At 43.3% G+C, this 27,962-nt stretch overlaps 1 long non-coding RNA gene across 2 annotated transcripts; it reads right to left on the reverse strand.

The window, feature by feature from the left end:
* Positions 1-4,287: 4,287 nt before the first annotated feature.
* Positions 4,288-27,488, reverse strand: LOC310681376. Of its 2 annotated transcripts, XR_014513236.1 has the most exons (4): positions 27,380-27,488; positions 23,823-24,222; positions 15,117-15,321; positions 4,288-4,700 (listed from the first exon to the last, which is right to left on the reverse strand). It is a non-coding gene; the product is annotated as an uncharacterized lncRNA (long non-coding RNA). The 2 variants fall into 2 exon arrangements; XR_014513237.1 differs by lacking the exons at positions 4,288-4,700; positions 15,117-15,321 and having other exon boundaries at positions 23,708-24,222.
* Positions 27,489-27,962: the final 474 nt, after the last annotated feature.

The following is a 27,962-nucleotide window of genomic DNA, read 5'->3' on the forward strand; positions in this document are numbered from 1 at the left end:
ACACAGAGCAATGGATCCAAACTACAAGAAAGAAGATTCCACCTAAACATTAGGAAGAACTTCCTGACAGTAAGAGCTGTTCGACAGTGGAATTTGATGCCAAGGAGTGTGGTGGAGTCTCCTTCTTTGAAGGTCTTTAAGCAGAGGCTTGACAACCATATGTCAGGAGTGCTCTGATGGTGTTTCCTGCTTGGCAGGGGGTTGGACTCGATGGCCCTTGTGGTCTCTTCCAACTCTATGATTCTATGATTCTCAAACAGTGTGAGAGGTAAGTTATAGTTCCCAGGATCCATGTTTTTGAAATGTATGGTGTGTAAGGAATGGTACGAAGAGGCTATTTTCTTTGTACCCAGCTGTCTCTTCTGTTAAAATATCCTGAAACATAAGCATTCGTGGCTAGAGATGCAATACAGTGGAACCTTGGTTTTCAAGTGTCTTGGAAGCTGAACATTCTGGTTTTCAAAGGCCGAAAACCCAGAATTGCTTCCATTTTCGAACGCTCCTCGGAAGTCAAATGACTTCCTCTGTGTGTTTTTCAGTTTTCTCCATTGAAATTGCTGGCAGTTCTTTGCACCTCAGTTTTCGAACATTTTGGAAGTTGAACAGTTTTCCGGAACAGATTACGTTCGAAAACAGAGGTTCCACTGTATCTGGTTAGAAGAACTATTGACTCACTGCACTAATGCCTTCCTTGTTTTATCTTAACACACTTTGAAGTTTCAGGACGTTTGGGAACTATTTGGGGTTTCCCCCTAATTGTTTGGCTCTACTGTAATGGGGAAAAAACCCAGGCTCCTTGTAAGTTCATATCTGTTGCGAGTCTTGTGAGCAGATATGGGAAATTCCAAAGCAATTTCCCCAGAAAACTCTTGACTCTTTTTCCCCACTCCCAGTTGGAAGCTCTGGAATCAAAGAGAACAACTGCAACAGTAGCACTTATAATTCCCAGTGGTTTTGCATACTAGATTTACCTCAAGTGATGACCCGTTCATGACCACTGTATGCCCCCCCCCCCCCATATTTTGGTATTTAGTACAGATGCTATTTTAGGCCTCGCACAAGCCATACAAATAAATGTACCCTTGGGGAGTAGCCTGGGGGAAAGGAAGGCATAGACTTGCAATATGTTTGTACATGTGAGTGGGTCTAATCCAGTAGTTTTTAACCTTTTCAGACCTTCTGAGTCTTACTGTTATCCCCTACCATGTTGCAGCCTGGGACTTGTAGTACATGGGTGAGGGTTAATACATTTTGCCATATACTAAGGCTGGCAAACCTGACAAAGGCGAGCAAGCTGGGACTTGGTGAATAGGAACATAAGAGCCCTGTTGGATCAGACTAAAAACCTATTTAGTCCAGTATTCTGTTCCTAGAAGAGGCAGAGCAGATGCCTATAGGAAGCCCACAAGCATATCCCATGCTAACCTGTGTAACAGATATTCAGAGGCATACTGGCTCTGATCCCGGAAGTAATATATGTCCATCGTGACTAGTACACATTGAGAGTCTTATTCTTCACCCATCTATCTATCTATCTATCTATCATCTATCTATCTATCTATCATCTATCTATCTATCTATCTATCTATCTAATCTATCATCTATCTATCATCTAATAAAATGTATATAATGCTTGATTGTAGGGGGGAAACCACAAGGTAGTTCAGTTTGCTTGATCCTCCTTGAAACCTGTCCTAATTTGTAGCCATCACTACATCTTGGGAGTATCAAATTTTGTAGCTTAACTTTGTGTGAATAAGTACATCCTTTTGTCTGCCCTGAATCTTCCACGATTCAGCTTCATTGGACAACCCCAGTTTGTTGATATTAAAAGAAGAACCTCCCTATCATCTTTCTCTGCATATTTTGATATACCTCTTTCATGTCCCGATGTGTGTATTTGGACTCACATGTGCACCGCCTACAGGAGCAGGGCGTGACACTTTTGCCAGAAACCTACACTGTCCTGTTCTGTCCTGTTGGAGGTGTGAGAGCTAACTAACTTTGGCATCTAATGGTTTTTTATACATTTTGCCAAGGCATACCAGTAGTTTAACAAAATCAGTTTGTTTAACAAAAGGTGAAAGACTTGTGATAGTGAGCAACCTGCCATCTCTGTCTGTGTTTGTCTTTACATGACCTTACCGTTGTGTGGGTGGATGCCATTGAGAGGCTGAGTATCCTGTACTTGACAACTACACTTGCATGTGTTCATCTTTTAGGGCAGATGTGGGTGAACTCAGGATATATCCCAGCAGGGGGCTGGGATCTGGATGGTTCCATAGTCACCAAAGCTAATCATGGAAGGTCTCATGTCATGTTAGAGTTATGTCAATCTTATAGTCATGCAGAGTATATCTTATACTCTACAGAGATAAACCATATCATAAATTCAGATCCACACGCCCCTCCTTACACACTGACCACCTTTAGCCTAAGTAAAAAAATATTGTTACCATTTCCACATGGAAATGGCTCCATCTGTGGATCATTTTGGTTGCCCTTTTCTGACCCCGTCAGAACAGATGGGGTGTTTGGGGTTTTTTGGGGCTCCCGTGTGCATCCTTCACACTTGGCACAGTTTTGCAAAAGCAGCTTTCAGAGACAAACAACTCTTGAGTGTTTGCTTCCAGCGACGAAATGTTCAGTTAAAAGTTTCATCAACAGTTAACATGTAAACACTTCAGTTAATCATTATTTGTACACACAAGTTTACATAATATGGGTCTTCCGGAAGGGCAATTAACTGTAAAAAACAAAACAAACTACCACATTCTGCTTCTAGTTGGTTTTTTTAAAGCGGAAAGAAATACCTACAAGACAAGTGTTTTGACTCATCTTGTAGAAAGCAGTGGCTCTCTGCCTGGATATAAATACGGATCCTTTGCAGCTGTATATTTACATCTTTTTACTTCTTAATTACTACATTTAGACCCCACCTTTCCTGCAAGTAGCATACATGGTTCTCCTTCTCCCCAATTTGTCCTCACAGCAAAACCTGTGAGGTAGGTGAGGCTGAGAGACTGCAACCAGACTCAGGTCCCTCAGGGAACTGAGTAGAGATTTGGACTCTGGTCTCCCAGGTTGTAGTCTGGTGTTCGCAGCCTCCCCACTTCAGAAGCTCAGCCCCCAACATGCACATCTAGAAGAAGTAGAAGAAGAAGAGCTTGGATTTGATATCCCGCCTTTCACTCCCCTTCAGGAGTCTCAAAGCGGCTAACATTCTCCTTTCCCTTCCTCCCCCACAACAAACACTCTGTGAGGTGAGTGGGGCTGAGAGACTTCAAAGAAGTGTGACTAGCCAAGGTCACCCAGCAGCTGCATGTGGAGGAGCGGGGAAGCGAACCCGGTTCCCCAGATTACGAGACTACCGCTCTTAACCACTACACCACACTGGCTCTAGTCCCACATCTTGCCCTCACAGCGGCCAGAGATGCCTATGGGAACCCAGAGGAGCACAAGAGCTCTCTCCCATCCTATTGCAGGACATAGGAACCCTCTTTCATCCACTTGTTTCTGCCTTGCCTGTTCATCTATCCAAACTCCATTCTTGAGCTTACAGCTGGCCAGCTTAATACCTCCATCAGATTCTGGGGCAGATTGTGAAGAATGTGATACCTCTATGCACTTAGGTGCATACATGCAACCCCATGTGCTCGCTGCCTCTCTCTCATTCCCTCCCTCTCTTTTTATTTTCTTTAATGGCAAATGGAAACCACAGAGTCTCAGAGGAAATAAATTGGCCAATTGAGTTGGTTTGTAACTGCCTGACACACAGGGGGCCTTTGCTGAGTTGGTGAAAGGAACAAAAGCAGCTCCTGTGCCTCAAAGGATTCCTATTTTGGGGCAGCAGGGAGTGTAGTACAGTATTATTTTTTCTTAGGATTTAATCCACTTTCTATTAGCACATCCCGCTGTTCGTGTCACTTAGAGCTCACCTGGCAAGCCGGGTTTTGATGCATTTTTATGGAACAGAGATGCCTTGGCGGTCAGGTGCTCAGGAAGAGGAAAGTGGACATGCTCTCTTCGTGCCTGTAATACTTGAAATGCTTTGGGGTACAGAGAAAGGCACAACAGGGCATTCTAACCATTACTATCCCCTTAATGGTTATTTCCAAAGCATTTCCCAAACAAGATGTCTGGCAATCATTTAAATGCAATGCAATTGTTTTGTCAGATTTACAATCTAGCGGACAAGGACAGGAAAGAAGAAACGATGTAACAGGAAAGGAATGAAGGAGAATTTACTAAAAAGTCAGGGGAAACAAGTGTACCTTCAAATGCTGCTTTATTAAAAATGTGTTTTGAAATGTGTGTTCACATTGACAGTGTTCCCCCCGCAGGGTAAGCATCAGCTCCTACTTTTCCCCAATATGAACATGAGCAAAACGTCAGTGCTTTGTGCATTAATAGTGTCATATAGGCAATTAATATTGAAAACTTGAATCACACTACAACTTTAACAGGCTCCTTCTGACTTATATGAATGATTAATATACAACACTTGTTTATAAAGTCATGCTGATCTCAGCTTCTTGCCTCTGCTATAGACACAGATATTTGAACTGGGGAGGCAAAGGCTGAAGCACTGTTACTTCAACAAGTTTAATCCAGTCTATTTAGTTTGCCCCCCCCCCCTTTTTCTGTATAGTTTTCTTCTTCTTCAAGGCATCATAGCTCTAAATATTTGGTTTGGTTCTCTGAAAAAAGGGAAAGGCAATACTTAAGCTCTAAGCAATTTACACAGAAATGTACTTCAAGGCTTTACCAAAAGTCCTTTATTCCATGTTTCTGAAATATGTTGTTGTTGTTGTTGTTGTTGTTGTTATTTAAATGCTTTTAATGCTTAACTTCGAGCTACCAGCTGACTAGGGAGAAAAATCCCCAAACACCTGGGCCTGATTTGATCCTGAAATGTCCCACTTTTCCTTAGGATGTCCCTATTTTCATTTGAGAAATGTTGGAGGATTTGGAGTTATTCAACCCCTGAGAATCTGCATGTTTAGGGTGGTATCCAACCAATGTGCCCCATCAGTGCAAGGATTTCCACCGTTGCAACAGGAATTTCCCCCTCTTCTTCCCCTGCACATATTGCTAGAACAATTTTAGGCAGTGGAGTAGCTAGCCGGTCAGGTGCCCAGTGCAGCACGGGCATCCTGCAGATGGGGGCAGGGCGAGTCGGCCATGGGGCTGGGGCACACTGCATGGAGCCTCTCCACTGCCTCCCCCTCAGCTGCAGGGCAGCTGAGGGAGAGGTGGCGGGCAGATGCAAGCCCCATGCCGCCAGGAGAGACACATGGCTCGGGGACACTGCAGGCCCCGCTGGCCAGCCCCCTTGGTGTGTCGCCCAGTGCCAGCCGCGTTTTGTTACGTTTGTTGACTGAACTAAAAAGTTTTGTGAACCCCATTTTTTTAAAAAAACAACAACTCATATTTTTGTCATTTTGTCACACACATCCCAGTGATGACACCCGGGGGGGACCGCACCCCCACCTCCCCTTCCTCCATCACTGGTTTTATGGGGCACAGGGAGGAAGAAGGGGAAAGTCCCATTGCACAAGTGGAAATACTTGTGGTGACAGGATGGTTACTCAGTGCTCCTTTGGATGCAACTCTTTGCCTCAAATCTCAGACTGTGCAAGAGCTAGGGACTTTTTAAAAAAGAGAGAAAACTGGGAATCAGAGGCTTATGGCTCATGCAGGGGTGATAAATATCTCCTTGCACTTATAAACAACAATGGGAGATCCATTTACAGATCCCACATGTAACATGTCATTTGACCCTTAATACTCTTACCTCCCAGGTGCTTCCAGTTCCTGACTTCATTATTGAAGTTCACAATTAAGCACTAAAATTTAAGACAACAATTCGTTGTGGTTGAGCACTTTCCCCCGCTCTCAATAACTGGTTCACTGAAGTTACTTCTGATCAAGCTCATTAAAGTACGGGAACAATTTTTCATTGCTTCTTGGCCTAAGGTAGAACTGCAGAGAGGCGTATCGAAACATACCTATGTGTTGCCATCCCCATTGCTGTTTCTGCTTGTCAATTAAGAATGGGTTTGAAAGAACCAAAACTTAAAAGAGTTCAGGATCTGTTTTTCCAATGAAATAATTTGCTTGCATAAAGATCCGGTTGTAATGACGCTGCCCACAATATGTGAATTTGTTTGCTTGTTCCTTCTTGACGCCCACATCGTTTGCGGGCAGAAACTGTGATATCTGCAGGCTTTTCATTTTCTTCTGTGCAGAGAAAGGGTGGAATATATAATTGCTTGATTTCAGCTGTGATGGGAGACATGACGAGGGAACACTCTGGATACTTCCCTCCAGCCCTTCATCATCCAAAGCATTGGTATCATAGAAGGCACATCAGTGAGCAGAGCCTCAGCTGGGAAATGACTCAGCTTCTCTCCCGGAGACAAAAGCAAACAGGCTGGGAGGAGGAGAAAATTGAAGGTGGGAGGGAAATAAAAGGAAACAACATACACTGTGTTCTTTCATAACATGTTATGTACATTGTACGCTACACTTCACAGCATCTGAGTCATCCTTTCCATCATTGTCATGATGCCCCAGTTGGGTGTAATGTGAAAAGGTCAAGATATCCATGCGCAGAAAGATAAACTCCTGATAGGACAGTTGTGGTCAGGCCATCCTGCTCCTATAGTTCGCAAAAAAGTGATTTTTAAAATCTACCAGGTACTGAGAGAGAAAGAGGAAAGGAAAGACAGCAAGCTCATTTGGAATCTAAGTATATACACCATGCCTGTAAAGCATGTTCAAAGCACAATTCCTGCATCAAAGAATTATGAGCACTCTGTAGTTTGTAAAGGGTTGCTGGGAACTGTAACTCTGTGAGGGGTGAACTGCTGTGCCCAGAATTCTTTGAGGGGGCGGAAATGTGTTTTGTATGCACTTTAAAGGTGTAGTGTGTCTGCAGCCTGAAAGAAGCAGCCATACCCCGATACTCTACAGACACACTCTGTAGCAAACATCAGAGAATGGGAGAACCCAAAATTCAAGATGGTGTTTTTGGAACGAGAGAACAACATGTTAATAGCATGGCTCGCACTAGCAGGTGCCAAAGGCAGCCGTTGCAAAGATCTAGACCAATTTGGGGGCCATTGAGCCAAGAACTTGCACTGCCACATTTAGCTCTGTTCCTCCATTCAGAGAGAGCTTAACCTGAGCAAAGACAGCAACACATTAGGAAGAACTTCCACCTAAACATTAGGAAGAACTTCCTGACAGTAAGAGCTGTTCGACAGTGGAATTTGCTGCCAAGGAGTGTGGTGGAGTCTCCTTCTTTGGAGGTCTTTAAGCAGAGGCTTGACAACCATATGTCAGGAGTCCTCTGATGGTGTTTCCTGCTTGGCAGGGGGTTGGACTCGATGGCCCTTGTGCTCTCTTCCAACTCTATGATTCTATGATTCTATGATTCTATGACATATATTGCCTTTGACCAAATTGGCTTCACAACCCCAGAATAGCGGGGGGACGGGGACTAAGAAGGAGCACAAAGGAGCGGACTTCCCATCCCACAAATGTCCTGCAACTTGTTTATTTATAGGTTTCTATGGATTTTTGAAGAGAAATAATGAAAAGGGGAATACAGGTAAGTAAAACATAAGAAAACAAAGCAATATTTTCGGTGCATTTATTTGGAATGGCTGATGCAGCTGGTGGTCCAGACCAACCGAAAGTTCATTTACTTATGCAAATAGATCTGTATATGGAATCTATGTATTGGAAAACTTCCCATTTTTCTTGTGCTTGTAGAAGGTCACCTTCTCCTAGGCTGCTAGCTGAGTCATTACTTCTGCCCACTGTATGATTTGGGGCTGGGGCTGGTAGACCTAGTACTGAAGTGCTAGATGTGTAGCCACCATGAGTGCCCTTCTATTGTCCCTGTGTCAAGTTCCAAAGGACCAGGACATCATTTGATAGTACTTTGGCATCTGTAAATCTCAAGGAGGTGTCCAGGACCATGTTTAGATGGTTGCCTAACCTATGATTGAAAGACTGCACCTTTGGAACAGGACCAAATCATATGACATGCAAGGCATTACCATGCCAACACCTGTCATTATCAGTTAATTAGCCAGGGAGAGAAGTTGTGGCTGGGGAAACCCAGCCAGATGGGTAAGGTAGAAATAAAATAATAATAATAATAATGATAATACCCTAAAGGTATTCTTTTGCTGTATCAGGCATAATCTAGTATCTGTGGAAATCAGCCTCATACTTGTTTTCTATTGCCTAATATTTATTATTCCCTTATTTATTAAATAGGCTGTGTAGTTCTAAGGGAACTTTCCCCTTGTATGGTTAGTTTAACAGCTCCCTGCTATGTACAAGACCCGACTTAAGCAAAACCAAACCTGTGTACATTTCTTCTCAAATTAGACACCTTTTGTTCAGGTTTGCTCAGTAAAGTGACTTTGCTAAGATTAACCACCTCATACAATAAATTACTGAGGGAAAATTCTAACGCCCTGAACATTTCCCCCAAATTCTCTTCCCTGCCCCTGCCCCCAATTCTTTCGGTTCCATTTATTTTCACACCGCCCCACAGCCTAGGGCAGAAAAAACCACCAGCTAAAATTACCTGAAAAGGATTATAACAAAGTATTTATTTTGTCCACTTCCAGCATTTTCTTCAGCTTCTCACTGTATTGCTTTCGTTAAACTTGAGCCTATGCTTCACCATCATGTTGCGATAAAGTGTGTGTTAACAAATAAAAGTGAAGTCATTTCCCCCCCTTACCATTATGCATTCCTCCACACACCCATCCATTTACAATGGGGACCTCTACATCAGAAACTGAATGCCTCCTAATTTACGCCAGCACAGCTGAGAGCAGAATCGAATCATCTGCACATGCCCAGAGCAGCTACGTGGCTCTGTCATAGGGGTTGTGTGCCTTGTGCGATGCTAGATTGCCCACTGTGAAAAGGATGCCTCTCACAACTTAATTTCTTGTCCAATCTTATGACATTTTGTTTCTCACTTTGAAGTATCACCAGCCTTGCTATGTTGTTCTGCACTGTGTGTACAAGCAGTGGTTATCGGGAATATGCTGAAGGCAGTTAATTAAAATGTGTTCTCTCTTTATCACTCTGGTGCTGTTACAGAACGTGCAAGTGATGTTTCCATAACAATCCCTTTCTTGCACATCCATTCCCATCAAGGGGCCAGCTGCTCTCCTGCCTCAGGAGTGACCTGTCTTTTTTTCAAATGTTTTCAAGTTGGCCTGCAGCACAGAGCTTTGCTTAAAATATCCAGTGTGACTCAGCTAGAAGGAAACGTAATATGGGACAATAACTAGAAATGAACTGCCTGGTGTGTATGCTGCCATGTCTGTAGAAAAGAAGAAGTACAGGGTCGTCTCTCTGCATGATCAGCTTAAAAGCTATATATTTTTCTTTAGCTCAAGTGGTTAGAGAAAGATCATGTTAATTCTGTTTGTTGCACAGACCAAGGGTTCAACACCGAAAAAGCAATTCTCGTTAAATACAGTGGTATTATTCCAGTGGTTATGTGCAGTGGTTATGGCCTGCAGCCTTATTCTGAGATGAAAATCATGCTCACCTTTGAAATCCATAAGATGTCCAGCCCCAGTTCTAGTTTATACAGACTGCTGCTATTCTGAGGTGGGATTCAATCACATACCAGCAAATTCAGGACCTGCAATTATAGTTGCAGTCTTGCAAAACAAATCCACTTCTCTTTTTGAAATAAGGGAAGTAAAGGAAGCATGTCCTGGGAAGTGTAAGAGAATACCTGCTCTGATGCAACATTGCATAGGTGTCACCTTCAGAAGAAGAATGGAGGGGCAGCAATGTGCAGGGCGTGGCGTCGTGCGTTTGACATCGGGACATCAGAGGAGAAAAAGAGAAGAGCTTGGATTTGATATCCCGCTTTATCACTACCCTAAGGAGTCTCAAAGCGGCTAAGAATCTCCTTTCCCTTCCTCCCCCACAACAAACACTCTGTGAGGTGAGTGGGGCTGAGAGACTTCAAAGAAGTGTGACTAGCCCAAGGTCACTCAGCAGCTGCATGTGGAGGAGCGGAGGCTCGAACCCGGTTCACCAGATTATGAGAGTACCTCTCTTAACCACTACACCACACTGGCAGAGGAGCCAGGAGTGGAGCCGAGAGCGGTGGCTCGGCCCTTGAAGCCATGCTGCTGCTGCTGCCGCCACCACTGGCCTAGGGTTAATTCCTGCCACCTTTGGACTTGGGGGACCCCCGACCCCCTCCCCAGAATATTGGGGGACCGAAAGGGAGATAGCGCCCCTACTACATTGTCTAACCTCCCTACAGAGAAATACGAGTGAATGCTCAATAAATAGCTGGCATTGTGTATTCTCCCTAGAACCAAATCAGGATGAATGGTCAGTAAGCAAGTTGCCTGGAAGCACCCATAGTCAGTAGAATCAAGTAGTAAGTCTCCTGGGGAAAGTCCTCATGAAATTGGTGGTATGGAGAATTTGAACCTCTGGAAAAAAATAGTGAGTTTGGTGAAGCTAGGCTAGGAAATGTCAGTCCTCAGTTTAGAATTTGTCACATTTCCTGCTCTTAAGTTCCAGGTATAGGAACTTGTTTGGCTATTTTGCTGTATTTGTTCATCGAACAGTTGTGAATCAGAGCAGGAAATAAATCTGAATGCCCCGCCTCCCATATTGATCCCACGATGTACTGTACTTTTGTACTTTTCTGTTCAATGTTGCAAAAAATAGGAACATTCTGTGAAAATAATTTTCACAGTAGAATGGGTGACTTGTACTTTGTGGGTAATGCTCATAAATTAATTTCTCCTTGAAGTCTTAAGAAACATCTGTGCTCTTGCATGCTTAAGTGAACATCATAAGCTGCAGTATACAAAAGCAGACTATTTATCTCTCCAGCCCAGTATTGCCCATTTTGACTGGCGGCTCTTCCACATATTTATTGCAAGTGAACCTTTTTTTTGAGGGGGGTGGGGACAATGACGTATTGTCAGACTCCATGTCTAACGGTGGTGAGAAGATATATGTTAGGCAGTGTAATCTGTACATCATGAGTGTTATTGGATGTCTCAAGAAAAGAGAATCTGTGCATAATGAAGAAAATGAATACAAAAAAATCTATTGCAAACCATGCCCCCTTGAAAGGTAGTTCCTGAGATCTGCTAAAAGGCTCCAGGAGATAGCAGAATAGATCTTCTGGAGTATCTTTTAAGATGGTGGCACATAGTGTTCCAACAGGGTAGCAGGAGTGTGCAAAATCCAATGGTATCTTCTGTATAGGATTATGCCTTAAAACTACTTCACATACACACACATAATGACAACCTGCACACAAACATGAATCAATAAATTACTAAAACATTGAAGAGGTACAAGTGCTGCCAACAAGAGAGCAGTTGAGTGAAAACTCTTCACACTGACAGGTGAAAAGCTTGCTGGGAAGGAAATGCCTTAAATAACAAAAAGTCTGGGGAGAGGGCAAATTGACCTCCCCTGGCAAGGAGTTCCATAGATCCAGACCAATGAAGAGAACTGGCAAGATTCCAACATGTGTGCCATGTGTGTTGTCAGGGATGTGGCTCAACCGAGCTCAAGGGGAGTCAGACTCAGAAATAGAGCCAAGTGAGAGAGAGGCCAGCTCTCCAGATGAAAGCTTCGATCCCCCTTCATGTAGAAGTCACAGACACAGATAGCTCTCAAGCAGAGGGAGATTTAGGAGGCAGTCAGAGTGTTGCTAGGGAACCAGCAGAGAGGCAGAGGATAGAGAGTGTGTCTAGTGGAAGTGGGGAGGGGGAAGTCCAACCTCTCAGTCCCCGTTCTCGGAGTCAGAGTGCAATGGAAGGGCAAGAGAGGAAGGGCAGGAATCGGATGTCCTTCCTGCTATGAGAGGGGCAGAGATTCAGACTGACCAACTCCTTCAATGAGAGCAGGCTAGAAGCTGCACTCTGGATGTGTTTTTGTAAATAAAAGTACCATAAAACTGTTGGAGAGTCTTGCCTGTCTGAGATCATTACATGTGCGATGTATAATGTTATACACTGGCACCAACTATAGGGGACCTTGGGGGCCCGAGCACCCACAAAAAATAGTTGTGGGTGCTTTGCACCCACAACACAGGGTATCTGATGTGACTTCTGGTGGCATCAGAAGTCACGCCAGAGGGCTTGTGAGGCCTCGGAAACCACCTCTGAGGCCTTGCGAGGCCTCCAATGCAACTTCCAGTGCCTTGTGAAGCACTCAAGGTTGGAGGTGGCATCCAAGGCCTCACAAGCCCTCTGATGTGACTTCCGATGCCACCAGAAGTCACGCCGGATGCCCTGTGAGGTGTCTGAGGTCTCATGGGGGCTCAGATGTAACGTCTGGGGTTCCCAGGCACCACTGTGATGTCATGCCGTCACATTCCGTCATGCGCCGCTGAGCACCCACAATCTGGCACAAGTCGGCCCCCCTGATGCTATAGGTGGATGTTGTTTCATAATGTGGATGTATGTGGATGCCTTTGCAATGGAGTGCACTTTTAGCATAGACTTTTGGCACCAGCCTTTTGTCCTTTTGTGCTCAATTACACCTGCAGGTGATAACAGTGCCTTTAGCCAGACTAGAATGAAGTGCTTGGCCACCAAGTTGTTCAGTGATTAGAGAAGGTAGATGGAAAAAATCAATTTGCTCATCTGCAGGCGCTCTCATAGTTAAATGAAAAATTCCCCTCTTATTCGGCTTTTTTTCTTCTGTGCTTGCCAGAAGCATTTTCTGAGCTGCTTTTTCATAGGCAGAAAACATGTTGGTGTGTGCTTTTCAAGTCAGCTGAGTAAATCTTCCCATGACCCTGCATATTTGGGAAATATATTTTAAAAACAAACTCCAAAACACAACACCACAAAGATTGGCCTTGTAGCAAAGGCCTTTTCAATAACTGTGTTGCAAGCATTTGCGTCAAGCAACTGGATTTCCAGGCAGAAGCTTTTTCTACCAATTGCTTCATTAAGAGCACTTGTGTGAGGTGATTTGCGAAGTTCCGGGGCCTAATACAAAAGATCTTTGATGCTGTGTCTCTATGTTCCGTACTTTGCCTTTCCTGATATTTATAGAATCTTTCCTACTGACAATATATCACCTCTTCCCTTTCCCTCCATGTTCCCTTGCCATTAAGAGTCTTGGGTCACTATGTCTCTGTCTGGTTTCCAGGGAGCTTGCACATTATTTTTCTGTATATTTGTTTTATTTTTTCCCTGCTTATTCCAGTAACCCTTGCACAGATTCCAGGCAAAGTTTATTGGATCAACAAGCTGAGCAGAATGATAATAATCAGAGCACGCCTCAGAAAACAGAAAGCTGCAGAAAGCACAAGATTCCTCTTTGTCTTTTATTTGTATTTTGTCTTCTCTTGAGGGAACTGATAGCAACTGAGTCTGGTATGAACATTTTGTTTCATGCAATCCTCTTGCAGGCTTTGTTCAGAAGATTGATTGATTGGACATTGATGATGCTCTGTGTAATATCTGACTTTATTTCTAAATATACAGCTTGCATACATGCAGAGGCACAGCTTAGACACTCGAACAAGCAGGCAGATCTATTATTCTACATTATATCTCCAGAATCCCTGATGTTCTTAACTCACAGAGCCTCCAAAACAAAGGCCTCACTCTTGCTGTCTCACAGGTCTTAAGGTCTTTTAAAGAACTTGCACAAAGGATGTCTATCAACTAGTCTTCCCAAAAATGGTACTGTTGTTTTCCACTTGTGGCTAGCTTGCTAGAGAGTGGAATAAGGCTGAGCCATCTTCTCCAACCATCATGTTGTAACTTGACTACCCAGTGTTAAGGCCTGGTCAAGGAGTCACATAAAGCCAACGTGTATTGATATTAAGTGCCTATAAACAACAATCTGGGTCACAGATTAAATTGCAATACATCACCTTAATTGGAACAACTCCCTGGGAATAATCTCACATATGAATTGCTCACTTGTTTGTAAATACAGTTCCTCCTTGTGTATTTTTGATGGACTCTCTCACCTTGAAGACAGTTTTGGTTCCATTTTGAGCAATGGCCTCAATACGGAGATGAGACAAGGCTTGGTTAGTACCCTGGACAGCTCCATGCAGGACTCAAATTAGAATTTACATAAAAGCAGAGCTCAAATGTTGTTTCAGCAACAGGCATTCTCAGACTGAACCTTAAGTAGCAGCTGCAGCGCTGAGACACCAGCTCCGTCTTCCATAAATACAACATCTTCATTTAAAGGGGCCTTGCTTACTTTAGGCCTTGTGGACTCTGACTGAGGGTGGGGGAGACTGTGGTTCCAGTAGGGCTTCTGAGATGGATCCTTTGAAGTCAGAGGAAGGTAGCACAACCTCCTCAACCTGCAGAGTTTCTGGCACAGTGGGCTCCTCTTGCCCACATGCTTCCCATTTAGTACTCCTGGAGCTGGCTCCGGGAGCAATTACTTCTCCAACTCCAAATCCCAGTCTCATCCAGTGAATATGGGGGCTCCAACCCAAGTATCGTGACCCTGTTCCAAGTGAAGCTGAACTTTCAGCCCAGACATTGGAACAACAACTTCAAAGGGGCAAAAAGGAAACTGGATTTTTAAAGAACAAGCAAAAACCAAAACTCTCTGTTATTCTATAGTACAAGAATTCCTGCGGGTCTGAGCAAGAGAATATTCACCTGAATACCGCTTGAACGCTAACCCTCTGCTCATCCCACAACCTTTATCTTCTTGTAATATCTGGATTCATTATCTTATTCTCTGAAAAGAAATCCAGATCATGGTTCCCTTCCTCAAATACGCCCCCTATATGAAGATAATGAAAGAGATAACAAACTATCTTCCTTGCTAAGAAGGAACACTATCCCTGAGCTGTGATCTGTTTATTTTTTTATAACCAAAGCCATCAATTCCTTCCCATTTGATATCCATCATCCAGGATGTTACCACAATTAAACTGTGCTGGCAAGTGGCCCATTTGGAAACATCTGTGCTGTGCAGCACATACTAACAGGGGTGCAGGGTGGAGAAAATTATATCTCTTCGCACTGCAATTACAGCACTATTTTGTCATTTTCTTGCAGATGTACTCTGCAATGTATACTTACCCCGCTCTATGTTATTTCTTTCCCTATCCCTTCCTTGGCCTGCAGAAAGATTACTCTTGCTTCTCCCTATCCCTGTATGCAGAAGAAGGACTGAGTGACCAGCTGCCTCGTGCAGAATGACGCAGATCCATTTCCTGCTGCTTTCTGAGCCAAGGGCAGTTGTGCGTAGTCCTAGCATCAAATAGATGTATGTGTTCTTTGGCACCTGGGAAGCAAAAAGGCAAGTTTGGTAGTTTTTACTTCCTCACTTGAGACAGATACGCAGTTCGATGAAGTTATATGGATGGTGTGAGCTATGTAGAATCTGACTATTCTATCTAGATGTAAAAAAAAACAACACATTGAATGTTTAACTATGAACTAGTTAAACTAGTTGAGAATAAGGTCTATCTCTGATGACCAACTCAAGCTGTGGCAGCTACAGGAAGAAATCACTTGAGGTCCAAGGACATGCAGATGCATCAGCTCCACCATAAGAACCCACAGGCATGTAAAGACGTCAGATCAAGTTGGGTCAAGGTTTTGTTTTTTTCAGTGTGAGCACCAGCTGGCCTGAATCCTGCACAGGCTGCCATGTGATAATGTCAGCATGAGCTGGCTTTTCCACATGGCTGCCACTAGCTGAGATTATCCTTGGGTCAAGTTTGTTTAACCTGTGCTTACTTGAATCAACAACTTTATCTCAAGATTTGTTTACGATAACGTCCAGGGAACCCTCATGTCTTTGCAGTCATGTCTGTTGGCTGACCATTAATGGTGACTGCCAATGTTATAAATATGCACTCTGATAATTGTAGTGGCTTTTCTTGGCCTTGGGGTGGCCTGGTCTGTAACAAGCCATCAAACTGCACTTTGTAATTAAAAAAAGAAGCCACTACAGGTCCTTTGAAGTAGTGGAGGCAGTTGCCCCAGGCCTCACACACAGAAGGGCCCATCGCAGCACTGATAGTACAGGACAGTCCCACCAAGAAGCAAAGGAAGGGAGGCCACAAGTAAGCATTCAGACCCTGGGTTTCTCAGGGTCTTGAAAAGGTCTAGGGCAAGCTACTAGGGGTGTTGAGTTTGCCTGCCTGTATGGGAGCAAAAGAACCCCAAGGATCATATTTGATCAGCCGGAGAAAGGGAACTGTTTTAATTTGGCCAAAAAGTGTGAGTTTCTAGAGCTTGCTAGCAAGAAAGTCTGGTGCTGGTGCTGCTGCTGCTGCTGCTGCTGCTGCTGCTGCCGCCAGGGGTTGCTGTGGCTTTGGCTAATTGGTGGCGGCGGGTGTGTTAGATCTAGCATTTCCACTCTGTGTTCCTGCTTACTCTACTTGTATGCTTGTTCATACACTGATATTGCAAAAGTACTACATTCTGGAAATATTCTGTTCTCACAATGGAATTGACTCTCGAGAGCTGCCCTGGACTTTCTTCTGCTGAGGGAATGAGCAAAACTATTTTTTTGTGGGATATGCACAGGGTCATCCCTAAGCCTAATGAGCCATTTGCTTTGGTGGGGGATACTGGAAGTGCCAAAAAACCTGACGCAGCTTCTGAGTGTCACCACGAGCAAAAGAAAAGTCTTGAGCCCCAGTCATCGAATGTGGCACTGGGAATGTACACTGGATGCCCTTCTGAGGCTACTCAGTGTTGTACTTTTTGCACAAGTGTAGCAGAAAGAAAGAGTCTTTGTTTGTTTATTCCTTGTTTGCTTCGTTCTTTTATTTTCATTTTGAAAGCATAAGCTGTTGTAGGCTTGAAACACAGCAAAAGAGTCCTTTTCGTGGATTTGTAAACAGGTCTGTAATAATAGCTTGCCCTTCTTCAATGACATTTTTCATCTTCACATAACAATAATATTTACCAAGCTGAGCATCACAAGTCCTTCTGACCTGAAGCATGCCCTGATGTGACATCTTACTCTTTTCATGCTGAAAAAGATGCCATGCCTCTGTTTAAATAATGAGTCATTCCAGGTGTTCTGGCAAAGCCCACGCTCCCTCTTAATGTAACTGGCTCAGAGCAGAAGTGTTTTGTGTAAACTGTGTAAAGAAGGCTTGCAGATGGTTACAAAAAGCAACGTCCCCCATTGCCCCCTCTTCACTGGTTGTTCTTAACATCTTAGTTTTGATGTTCATCCTCCAGTAGTCCTGAATGATGGTCTAAGTTGGATAAAAATCTTCATTTAGTAGTAACTGTAGTGACTTGTTAGAAACCTACTCTGTCTCTTTGTCTCTCTGTCTCTCTCTCAATAAGCTAGCAAGTGGAATACTTTTGCAACTCTGAGTTGACTAGGGTGGAACAATAAACAGGGAGGATGTAGAAGACTCTTCTTCTGCTTTGAGTCTTCTGACCCAATGGCCAAAGTCTCCAGGGACTGTGGCACTCAGGGACCAGCTGCCTTCTTGGACTTCCTCTTTGGCTATTTGTGGACATGCATCTGGAAAGATCTCACGCCCTGATTTGGCCCCATCTCTTTATGCTGTGAGATGCTCCACCTGACCCAGGTCATGGTAGGTCATCCATTGAGCTTCTGCTATGAAATGAATTGCCATGTGGGTTAGAGAATGCAATTTTGTGTGGGACTACAACAATCCTTTGAAGAGTGTACCCACTGAATCAGAGACAGGTGGTATGTGGGAATCAATATGACCAGCCCGGAAGGTTTGCCTTGCTTAAGACCTCTAACAAAAATAGAAAATGGATAAAATCTTCTCTAATGCTTATTCTTTTTTCTTTTCTTTTTTTTTGCAATAGTCTGAAGCTTTTCTGCAGAATTGCTGTCCAAAGCCAATCAATAGTGACAATAAGAATAATAAGAGGCTTTCTGCACCCTCACTTTCTAGTGCCACAAATGTGCACTTGTTGCTTGCTAGGTGCAGTGGCAGTCTGTATGTATTTCCTTGAGGGGATACTTTTGTTGCAACCATTAACATATTATTAGAGAATATTTTCTATATTTTAGCATGTAGTAAAAGTAGTGCTTCCTCCAGACAGCACACCCATGGCTATTGCAATTGTAGTATGGAACACTGTCGTCTGAAGGATGGCCATAGACACTTACTGTATATTATCTGTGGCATTATTAGTGATGTCACAAATAGTCATGACTGTACCATTTTGTGAACACCTATGTTTCATAGGGACACAGGTGGCACTGTGGTCTAAACCACAGAGCCTAGGGCTTGCCAATCAGAAGGTTGGCGGTTCGAATCCCCGCGGTCGGGTGAGCTCCCGTTGCTCGGTCCCAGCTCCTGCCAACCTAGCAGTTTGAAAGCACAGCAAAGTGCAAGTAGATAAATAGGTACCACTCCGGTGGGAAGGTAAATGGCGTTTCCGTGCGCTGCTCTGGTTTCACCAGAAGCAGCGTAGTCATGCTGGCCACATGACCCGGAAGCTGTATGCCGGCTCCCTCGGCCAATAAAGAGAGATGAGTGCCGTAACCCCAGAGTCATTCATGACTGGATTTAACTGCCGGGGTCCTTTACCTTTTTTATCCACGAGGTTAGACTGTATTCAGTCTTTATTGAGTGAATCTTCTGATTTGTTTGCTGTTGTTGTTTTTTTTTAAAAAAAGGGTATGTGTACACCTGCAAACAATTACCTACAAGGACCTCAAATTTCTGGAGTTTATGGTGTAGGAGGAAGTAATCATTGAGGGAAGGGGACAACTACAGACAACATGAAAAACATCCCATCAAGTGCCAATCACTAGTGTGGATGGGAAGCATTGAGATAGATTCTGGAGACATAAAACTGAACAGTGACCTATGTGCAAATTAATGCCCTGGTGTGTCATTCTTGACAATTGACAACCTGCTGTGCCTGAAACAAGCAAATTATAGATGTGTGCTCCTGCCTTCTTCTCTTGCCTTCCCAGAGAGAGTATAGGTCTTACATCCAGTGTCTCAACGTCTGACTTTTGTTAATTTATATATTTGACTGTTATTTTTTAGAAGTGGGGGGGAAAAACATTCTGAAGAGGGATTTTACAAACTGGTTGATATGTGTGAAAGGGCCAATGGAATAATCCCACTGACGTCAGTTCTCTTTTTCAGAACCTCTCCCAGTTCTTATTCTCTTCTTCTTTAACATACTTTACAGCTGGCTTGTGCTTTTGTTACTGCAGCTGGGCCAACAGTTTTAGTGATTTCTCCATCTCCATCATAACTCACTAGCCGTACTCTCTGTCAGCAACATATTTATTCTGTTCTCTGGAGGCATACGCAGCCTGATGGTTTTCATTAGTACATAATCTCTAGTTTGCTCCCAGACTAATTTATCTGACTAGTAATCTCAGCATTCTGATCAATGACCTAGAATCCTAAACAAACTCCACAGTTGGACTTTCTTTAGTACAAAAGTATTGAAACTTCGTTGCAGCAACTCAGGAGAGCCTTGCTCTTTTGAACACTGATGCAAATAGAAGGGCAGGAGCAGGAAGGATGTATGAATGTCTCAGAAGCAACATGTGATGCATGGGGTATTTGATCTCTGCCATTGAGATATGAAACCTCTCCATTTCACTATTACGGCTGGATGAGGGGAGAACCCTGCCCCTCTGAAGTCCTCTTAAGAGTCGATGTGGTATTTCTCTGAATATACTCAGAGTCGAGAGTGGATTTCATGCTCTTTATTCAGCTCATAGTGGTGAGGAAGAATGGAAGTTCCCCCAGAATGTCTGCTTTATATACATTATTTACAATGGGCCCCACGTGATTGGCTAATTCTGGGATTCTCCTGTAGGCCAATCAGGTCGCGGATTCACTTCCACCTGGAGCTGGATTGGGTGGCTCCTGTGGACCAATCAAACTGCTGCATTCTGGAGCCTATTGTTCTAGGACCAATCAGACTGCTGCATTTTGGATCCTATTCAACTCAGTACATAACATTCTCCCAGGCCTGATGCAGGTGGTGAGACACCAGAAATGTCTGCCCCAAAGAGGACAACACCAAAGGGAGGGGTGGCCTTCTGCATTAATGCCGTTTTGAGTGAACCCTGTTTATTTCTGAGGTGCCACCCTTAAGTGGGTAAGTCTGGAACAACAAGCAAAGTTCTCAGACCGAGTGGAATTAATCAGTACATAATACCATCAAAATATGGGTCCAGTGGATGAGCGCTCATAGGGCACTGCATTTCCACAGCTGACATACTGCTTGAGTGAATGATAACAGTGTTATTTTCCATTGTCCAGTATTTAAACCGATGACTCAGAAGCATCCAGTCTCCGATAAACAATAACAACAACCCGAACAACAACCCAAATCTCTTTAGAGCTACTACTTTCAGCCTGAAAACTGAGCACCAAAAGCATGAGCTAGGGTGATTTCAAACAGAACTGAAAGTTACCAAGGCAATTTTTTTCTTCAGTTTTTCTTGTTATTTTTTAATCTAAAGGAAAATCCCAGCATTACTATGAAAGCCTTCACCATACATTACTGTGGTTTTGGTCGAAGACGGAAACGCAATGCTATGGTAATTTGCAACCAGAGACCTTTCCACCAGCTCACTAACAATGGGGCAAAGGCCTAATATGAGTTGTTGTTCTTTTCTTTTCTTTTTTAAAAAATCATTTCAACAAGGCCAACCACAGCAAAATTTTCTTCCATAAAAGGTAGCATGTTTCTACTTGGTGATTCACATTCATCTTTCTGGCGGATCTGAGCTTGTGTTGGAGTTGCAGGCTTCTTGTATTGTTTCATTTTTATTTTAAATCCTCTCTATAATTCGGAGTTTTAAACTGAACTGGGTATAGCAGATGACAGATGTGGCTCCCTTTCCCAATTCTCTAATATTTATGTCTGCAAATGTTTTATTTGGAAGTAATCTGCCAGAAGAAGAAGGAAAAAAATGCTGGGCCCAGCTCCATATCCCTCTTCCATCTCAGGACATTCCTGGGTCTAACAGCACGAACTCTCACAGATAAATATTTAGGAGAAAGCAGAGAGGTTGTTTTACTGAGACACACAAAATGCAGTTGGGATTAAACTGAGAGCCACCTCACCTGCCAGACTGTGGGGCAGTGAGACAAAGGCTTTATGACAGGCATGCCAGTGGTGGCTAGGGCCAGTGCTTTTTTTCTGAAAAAATGTTTAGGGGTATTCTCATTTTCCTACTCAGTATTGAAATACTGCCTCTCAATGAAGCCAAACTTAGATTCACAAAATGTTTAGTGGTATGCTTCCCCCTAGGTCCCCCCAGAAAAAAGCACTGGCTGGGGCTAATGAAAAATGTGGGTGAAGCTCCTACACACACACAGCCGTTTGTACACAAACACACACATTCCTACATATCTACATTTTTTAAAGCACAGGCATTCTTGAGGGGAGGATTAACACCTTCCCTTCTCAGCTGCAAAAACGTCCCCTGCCCTGCATGGCAATTTAGACAACAGCAGCAATCTCCTCTTCTTAGACATTCTCATTATATTGTTTTAGTATTGATATGCTTGCCACCTAGGCTCCTTTGGAGGAAGGGTGGGGTGCAAATTCAATAATAATAACATGAAACCAATTTAGCTTGAAAATGTTCTCTCATTGGAACCAAGTGGAAGCTTTCTTCAAGCTTTAACACTTTCCTTTCCAAATAGCATTGCTTCTATACCCTCCCCATTGTAGAAAGGGACAACCATGATCGGGAATGCTGTGAAGAGCAGGGAGTATTTAACCCTTTCCTCACTATACACAACAGTCCTAATGAATACCACTCCCGCCTACAATGGGGGCGGAGGAAAGGGGACTTGCCCACTCGACTACAGAGTGTTAGAAGTTTGGAGCACAGCTGCTATCCCATTTCCTGCATAAAGAAAAAACAGTAATGATTGAGTGCTGCCAAATTATTCATATCCGGAATCAACCCAAACTATGATCAGTCCCAGTAGCAATGCTTGGGATTTTCACCCATAAACTCTTGTCAATTAGAGGACTAATAAATGAAACTCTGGCAGGTGGCTGCAGGCTCATAGCTCCCCTGCCATCAGAAGCCTTTCTGCGTGGCAAGAATATATGACTTTATGAGCTGCGGTCTAGGTTGCATCTCAAACACTAATTCAATTTTAAGGTGTCTGTTGTTTTCAAACTGCATTCGGGGAAGCCCCGGTGTTGCTTGGAAGCTTATCAAAGGAGATTAGTAACAGCAGGTAAATTTCCCTGAAACACAGTTCATTCCTAACTACCAAATACTAATTCAGATTGTTGTGGGTCTCCTATCAGTTTCTGTAAGTAGGGCTATTGGTATGAGGCAATACTGGGCTTGACCAAGGAGTGTTGATAGCCTATGCTGCCCCAGTGTTCTGTCTCCATGGAAGCTAAAAAGGCTAGGTGATGGTCAGAAAAGATAACTAATCTGCAGAGACATCCCCCCGAAAAAAACCCCACATACGCAATCTAGCCAGGCAGAGGTCTTAGGTGCCTGTGTATGAAATGAACAACAAACTGTAGTTTGAGTGAAACAGAGGGAAACAAACAGAGAATTGAGTTTGGATGCTGGAAGCATCTTAGGGAGTTGGAGATCTGATGTGGGAAGCAGTGGACTTGGACTGCCTGTTGTTTAAGCTGTGCCTCCTCTATGCTCAACTTGTATATTTAGAAATAAATGCAGATATTACAAAACACCAAGAAGCCCCCAGGGGCCTCCTTCCAAAGGAAATCAAGGTGGAGTTAGTGCTGCATCCATAGAACATATCAGCACTCAAGAGAACTTGGATGAGCACAACCAACGTGCCCCACCAGTCCATGTTCACCAGAGATAGTTCCTATTTTCTGACCCTGCTCCTAGTAGACCACTCTGATTATTTTATCTCTCTTGTCCCTTGCAGTGGGGGAGCAATATTTTTGGAATGCCTTTAGAAAATATTGCCAGTGTACACAAGTGTTCATCAGATTTTAGTTTCCTACCTTAGGTCTCTAGCAGTTAAATATCTGAGCAAGGGGGAAGATGCAGCTGCTCTGCACATACACTTGTTTATTGATTCCATTTATGCTTACCTTCCTCCATGGGCGTTCAGGTGTGGCCCACATGGTCCTTCCCATTCCCGTTTCATCCTCACAACAGTGGCTGCAAGATGGTGACTGGCACAAGTGTGGAGAGGTGGGTCTCATTGGCCTTAAACTGGCACTCTAGCCATTACAACACAACAGTTCTCCACATGCACCCAGATGGACAAGACTATGTGACAGATAACTTACCCCACTGGTGGTTTACCAGTGGCCCTTCAAATACTATTGGACTCCAATTCCCATCAGTCCCATTCAGCATGGCCAGTGGCAAGGAATGCAGGGAGTTTCAATTCAGCAAATATCTGGAGGGCCACACTTTCCTTACCTTGGCACCTTGTGTAGGACAGGGTTCCTGTAAAGGAAATAGTACATGCATACATAGCAGCAGCCAACCTCCTTTACAACACCAGGGTTGGTAGTTTTTGTGGTTTACACACAAGAGGTGGAGGTGACCAGGATTTTTAAACCTAGCCAGTATAGGTCCTTTCAACCACAAATAAACATATACGTAGTTCTTCCTTTCTCAGTATTTTTTTTTAAAGTTGAAGTGTATACTGCATTGGGAAACAACGGATAAATGCTACCCCCCAATAACAAACCACAAATAGTTCAAATAGTATTATAATCTGCAAATAGTATAAAGCCACTGGTATATATTGCAAGAGCAGTTCTTGTGATATATGATGGCAGCTATGTCACACTAGGCTAAAGATAGATAGATCCTTGAACCTTTAATCACAGCTTTAATCCTCTTTGCCTCTTCATTGCTTTCCTCTGGATCTTCTTCAGGTGGCCCATATCTTTAGCAAACACAGGACCCAACTTGAAAGGACAAAGTTCTCCTGTGGTGGTCTGAACAATGCAAAGCAAAGAAGCACCGTCACTTCTTGTTTCACTAGGATGCTGCAGCTGATTCTGTGATTGCAGCCTCAAGATGGCATTTGATTGTTTTGCAATAGCATCGCATTCCTGGCATAAGTCCTTTTGTGTGTGTAATCCACTAGATGTTCTGGTCAAATAGATACACACCAGAACTATGGAAAGCCATGTAGAATAGGTCTTTGTTGCTCTTCCACAATGATTATAGCTCTTGAGCAGCTGCCTTCTTTGGATTTTCCTTTTTTGGCTTCTAGGTTGGAATAATAATACTAATATATAATAATTTATTATTTATACCTTGCCCATCTGGCTGGATTTCCCCAGCCACTCTGGATGGCTTCCAACAAAATATTAAAATACAATAGTACTTCAGATATTAACAGCTTGCCTAAACAGGGCTGCCATCAGATGTCTTCTAAAAGTCTGGTAGTTTTTTCCTTTGACATCTGGTGGGAGGGCGTTCCACAGGGCAGGCGCCACTACTGAGAAGGTCCTCTGCCTGGTTCCCTGTAACTTCGCTTCTCGCAGTGAGGCCCTCGGCGCTGAACCTCAGTGTCTGGGCAGAATGATGGGGGTGGAGACGCTCCTTCAGGTATACTGGATAATCCCTCACTTACCAGTAACATTCACGGGTGCAGTTAGTTTTCAGCTCTGAACTTAATTTTCAGGGTTGGGGGTAGTTGTCATTTAGATAAGCAATGTTTCACACTGAGGAAGGGTCATAGCTTTTGTGTTGCATGCAGAAGGCCCCTGATTCAAAACTCAACAAAGGTAGGACCAGGAATCTACCTAAGGTCCCAAACCTTGGACAGCTGCTGTCAGTCAGGGTTAGATAGGCCAGTGGCCTGGCTCCGTAAAAACTTCCTAGAGTCCTACATTCCTAAAATAAAGTTAAGCTATAAAGTGGGAAACACTGTGCCAGAGTTACTTGTAGTGGTCTAGTTCCACACTTGGATGTAAAATTTCCAGGCCTAGTACACAGGTTGTGGATTGAAATTTCTGCAAATAAAGATGGTGGGTGTCCCATCAGCACTGTGATTTGCATTGCACCCAGCTGCCCTGTAAACAAGTTTATATAGTGTTTTTTTTAAGGTAGGAGGAAGACATAGGATATTCAGAGCGGTGAAAAACCTGAGGCAAGGGCCCTCTGGAGTACCTCTAATAATGGCCATGGCCATTCACCTCACTATGCTTGGTGGGGCTCATTGGAGTAGGGCTTCTGAAGAAAATCTTACAATTTGGCTGGTTTTTGTGGTAGAAGATGGTCTTACCCTCTTTAGGACTTTTAAGGCCAAGTTTTTAAAATGGGTCCAGAAGTGGACTTGGAACCATAACATCTGACTAAGCACTGGTGTAATATGACTGAAGTGCTCACTCTGAGGTAGCAATCTTGCAGCCATTTTCAAAGGTATCCTTACATGTAACTCGTTGCAAATGTCCAAAGAGGTTGTTATCGGAGCATGGGTAACTATGGTCTGGCCATTCACAAATGGTCGCAGTTGGTTTATCAGACAAAGCTGATTTGGGAATGGCCAAGCCAAAAGGTACTTCAAGCCACAGAGGCTACCTGATCTTCTGGTGACAACCCTGGCTCAATAAGCACCTCCAGGTTTCAGATCTGATCCCTGGATTGAACACCACTCACCTACACTTCTGAGTAAAAATCAGAGGAATGAAGACTCTTCGGCACAGATAGACATGCTGCTTCTCACATAAATATGCATGGAAGGAAACAAAGCTGAGTCTACATAGCCACGCAAGCTTTTAATGTCTCAACCTCCTGTATTTGTTTTCTTTATATAATTTCTGATTATTTAAGGCTAGCCATGTGGCCTTGATAATTTAATCAGTTGAACACCTGATATTTTCCCATGCTTACACTTGGACACACCTGGCAGTGTTCTCCATATACTGTCAATAATTGAGTTTGCTAGCATTTAGTAAGGTGCATCACTGGTGCATTTCCATCAGTGAGTTGAATTTTCGGGATGATGAACAGTGAGACAACAAGGCAAAAAGATGAGGCAAAAGTACCATCGGCATTACCTAGTCCAGTGCTTCCATAATCCAGGTGCCAAGTAAGTGATAATATTACCATTATTTGTGTTGAATCCAAGCAACGCAAGCCATTTTGTTGATCTCCCTTTCTAGAGACCAGCAAGGCAGAAGATAATTAAGTTTAAAGCTGACCACGGAATAATCTCAAACACATCACCACTAGCAATAGCAGTCTTCTGTCTTTTCAAAGGTCAGTCAGATGTTCTGCATCACATTCCTTGTAAATTGACGAGACTGTATTCTTGAATTATTGTTTGAAAATGAATGGCTCGATATTAGATGTTGTTGGATTTAGGAAGCTTGGGCTGCAGTCCTATACACACACAAGTGGGAGTAAAAATAAGTCTTGTGGCACCTTAAATATTAACATATTTATGAGGACATAAGCTTTCATGGACTGGAAGTATACTCAAAATGGTTATCTGTGGAGCAGTGCAAGTCCACAAGCCATTGGCTGCTGGTCCACAGTGGCTCCACCGCAGTCCAGGTTGGATGGGACACTTCAGGGACCAAATAAGGTGCCAGTCCCTGGCACACTGGGGGGGCGGGAATTGCCAGTTGAACACATCAGATAGCTTGAGTAGCACTGGGCAAGAGTTCTGCATCTGATGAGGGAAACTCTTGTCCATGAAAACCTGTTCCGCAAAATTGGGCACATCTACACTTCCATTGTCCAATGAGAGCTTTTTCTGAGAGGTTTTTCTTTTATCCGACCATCTTCCCTGGGAAAACTGGAACAAACTTCAATTGGGTTTTCTGCAGATTGACATTTACAGTATTCCGATTCAGCAGTAAGCAGCGGGTTTTCCCCGGGAAAGTGGTGGGACAAAATAAACCCCTTTTTGGACCCATGTCTAGAAATCACAGAACAAATGGAAGCAACTGCAGGACAAAGGGAAAGGTGGATGAGCCTGTAGTTAGATTCTGAAGTGCCACACAATTCTTTGTTGCTTTTGCTGTTATCACTCTGGAAATGGTTGTATAGGAGTAAATCCCACTGAACTTCTGAGTAGACATATATAGGGTTGCACTGCTAATGTAGAGATCAAGTTACTTGAAGACTAAGTGATATTTATGATGACATGATTTAATTAGGAGAAAAAATAAAGTAAACCTTAAATCCCCTTCACGTGCAGCTAATTATGCATGGTGTAGAGAAAGTGGATTGGGAGAAGTTTTTCTCTCCCTCTTCATAACAAAATAAAGTACTTCTTCACACAACCCATATTACCTTTCAGAGTTAATTCCCATAATATGTATTGATTGCCACAAATTTAGATGGTCTTAAAAGAGGATTAAGCTAATGGAGTACAGGTATAGGCTATCAAGCCACAATAGCTATGTCATACCTCTATTGGCTGTAGGCCTCCAAATACCAGCTGCTGAGAATCAAAACTGGGGTGAGTATACAGATTGTATATGAATTTCGAATTTCAGAGTGAAACTGCTATGGCTTTCATTCCGGAACTAAGAAACCAAGACCGTGACAGTTGAAATGCATTCCAATTCATCCTTAAAAGCTGGATCATTCCCGATAATCATAAGGAGGAAAACATTCTTTTTTAACACAATTTGGTCACTGGTTTGCTAATGGAATAAAAACTACTCTTGCAGTGCAATCTAATGCATGTCAGAAATAAGTCCCATTTAATTCCATGGAATGTACTCCCAGGTCAGTGTTTGAGGTTTAAGATGGTCTTTAAGATGGTCTTTCTTTCCGAGAAGCAGTATTTATTTACCTTTATTAATTACTTAAATTATCTCACATTCAGAAAGCGGTGCCTATTAGTTTCAATTATTATTTTCAGTGAATTGTATCTATAACTGGCCCTTCAATTCAAAGGTTTTCATGGTGATATAGTAATAGTTGTTTCAAGAAGCTGAGATGATTTCTCACACCATGCCTTTCCGATGACTAATGATAACAATTGT

This window comes from Podarcis tiliguerta (genome assembly GCF_965153285.1).
Source record: "Podarcis tiliguerta genome assembly, chromosome: 1".
Lineage (NCBI taxonomy): Eukaryota > Metazoa > Chordata > Lepidosauria > Squamata > Lacertidae > Podarcis > Podarcis tiliguerta.